We start from the raw sequence: 2,693 nt of genomic DNA on the forward strand, positions 1-2,693 counted from the left end.
TGTCTTTAAAAAAAACAATATTTTAAAAAGCTATATTCCTATTGGTTAAAAATATTTTTCTTTCCATCTTTCCATTAATTTTATGTCAGTTTTCAATTTTGTTTTACACACCATTAATTGGCTGTTTTAAAAAATGTCTCATCAGAACACAGATCTTTTGCTTTATTTCGTTGCAAACTCCAGGCGTGCTGCCATGTGCCTTTTTCTCAGGAGTAGCTTCCGCCCGGTCACTCTTCCATAAAGCCCAGATTGGTGAAGTGCTGTAGAGACTGTTGTCCTTCTGGTAGGTTCTCCCAACTCAGCCAAGGAATTCTGTAGTTCTGTCAGAGTGGTCACTGGGTTCTTGGTCACCTCCCTGACCAAGGTCCTTCTTGCCCGGTTGCTCAGTTTGGTCGAACGGCCAGCTCTAGGCACAGTCTGGTTAGTTTCATATTTTTTCAATTTCCCAATGATGGAGAGCACTGTGCTCTTGGAAGATTTTAACACCTTATAAATAGTTTTATACCCTTCCCCAGATACAGTATATGCCTCATCACAATTATATTTCGGAGATCTACGGCCAGTTCCTTGGACTTCATGTTATAGTATCTGGGTCTCCCGAGTGGCGCAGCAGTCTAAGGCATTGCATCTCAGTGCTAGAGGTGTCACTACAGACCCTGTTTCGATTCCAGGCTATATCACAATTGGCCGTGATTGGGAGTCCCATATGGCGGCGCACAATTGGCCCAGTGTCACCAGGGTTCGGGTTTGGCCGGGGTAGGCAGTCATTGTAAATAAGAATTTGTTCTTAACTGAGTTGCCTACTTTCTGCTCTGACATGGACTGTCAACTGTGGGACCTTATATAGAAAGCTTTGTTTCTTTCTAAAACATGTCCAAACAATTGAATTGGCCACAGGTGGACTCCAATCATGTTGTTGTGACATCTCATGGATGATCAAAGGAAATTGGATGCACCTGAGTTGGGGTGAAAATTATAAATGATAATTTCATTTTTGATATATTTGCAAAAAAATCTTAACATGATATCACTTTGTCATAATGAGGTATTTTTGTAAATGGGTCAGAAAAATATCTACTTAATCAACTTGGAATTCAGGCGGTAACACCACAAAATGTAGAATATGTCAAGGGGTATGAATACTTTCTGAAGGCACTGTACCTCTGCAGCACTGGCATGGTCAGTCCGTTTGTTGAAGCTCTGATCTAGTGTGGTGTTAAGATGGCGCCGGAGGGGATGGCTGCTGTTTTATGGGCTCTTTGTCACTTTTTTTGCACAAAATGTTGCTGCTACAGTCTCTTATGACCGAAAATAGATTCTGGACATCAGAAGAGCGATTACTCAATTTGAACTGGACAAATAATTTTTCTTTAATGAGTTGGACGAGAGGGATTTACTCCAGACACGCGAACAGACCCTCATCCCTGTCATTAGAAGGAGAAAGAAATGGAGGTTTCGCAGAAGGAGATCGGGATGCCTTGTGAGGATCCGGCAACAAGTGGCTAATCTGCCTTTGCCATTGGTACTACTGGCCAATGTACAATCGCTGGGTAATAAAGTGGATGAACTACAAGCACGTATATCCTACCAACGGACATTTAAAATGTTAATATCTTATGTTTCACCGAGTTGTGGCTGAACGACGACATGAATAACATACAGCTGGCGGGTTATACACTGTATCGGCAGGATAGAAAAGCAGCCTCTGGTAAGACAAGGGGTGGTGGTCTATGTATATTTGTAAACAACAGCTGGTGCACGATATCGAAGAAAGTCTCAAGGTTTAGCTCACCTGAGGTAGTATCTCATGATAAGCTGTAGACCACACTATCTACCAAAGGGTTTTTATCTATACTCCCCATAGCTGTCTAATTACCATCACTAGCTGATGCTGGCACTAAAACTGCACTCAATGAGCTGTATACCACCATAAGCAAACAGGAAAATGCTCAGCCAGAGGAGGTGCTCCAAGTGGCCGGGGACTTTAATGCAGGGAAACTTAAATCTGTTTAACCAAATTTCTATCAGCATGTTAAATGTGCAACCAGAAGGGGACAAAACTCGGACCACCTTTACTCCACACACAGAGACGCGTACAAAGTTCTCCCTCGCCCTCCATTTGGCAAATCTGACCAGCTTTCAAAGAGAGGGACTTGTCGTGGAAATTCAGTACTGAGAGAGACTTGGTCATTTCTTCAAACAATCATTGATTTTTCTCGCAAGATTACCCTAGTCCTCTAGTTCTTCACTCTACATTAACCTCACCAATCCTACTGTGATCAACTCAGTACCACAGATCTGGACTTTTGGTTGCCCGCAACTGGCTAATTAACAATTGTGCCCAAGGATACCTCACTTAATAACACTCTTATCAACTCAACGCAGTCCTGCTAGTTACCTCAGCTATGGCCCTCTTAAGGAAGACCTCACTCTGAGCGTACCCTCAACAGGGGCTTTAATTTTTTCTTTCTTTCTTTTTCATCACTTATTGATAGATTGTCCAAGCCTACCACTCTCAGTACTACGTCTGAGATCTGGTATCCCGTGCCCACTACCTCTCAGATCATAGGCGGGTCCAGGTGCTCAATAATAAGCGTGGTTTACCCTGAGATCCTAATTTCTGATCCCCTGTGCACAGTTTACCCAGATCTTCAGGAGCGGTCAACAGGTGAAGTTGCAGATCACCTCCTCGT

This window comes from Oncorhynchus masou, chromosome 29, assembly GCF_036934945.1.
Source record: "Oncorhynchus masou masou isolate Uvic2021 chromosome 29, UVic_Omas_1.1, whole genome shotgun sequence".
Lineage (NCBI taxonomy): Eukaryota > Metazoa > Chordata > Actinopteri > Salmoniformes > Salmonidae > Oncorhynchus > Oncorhynchus masou.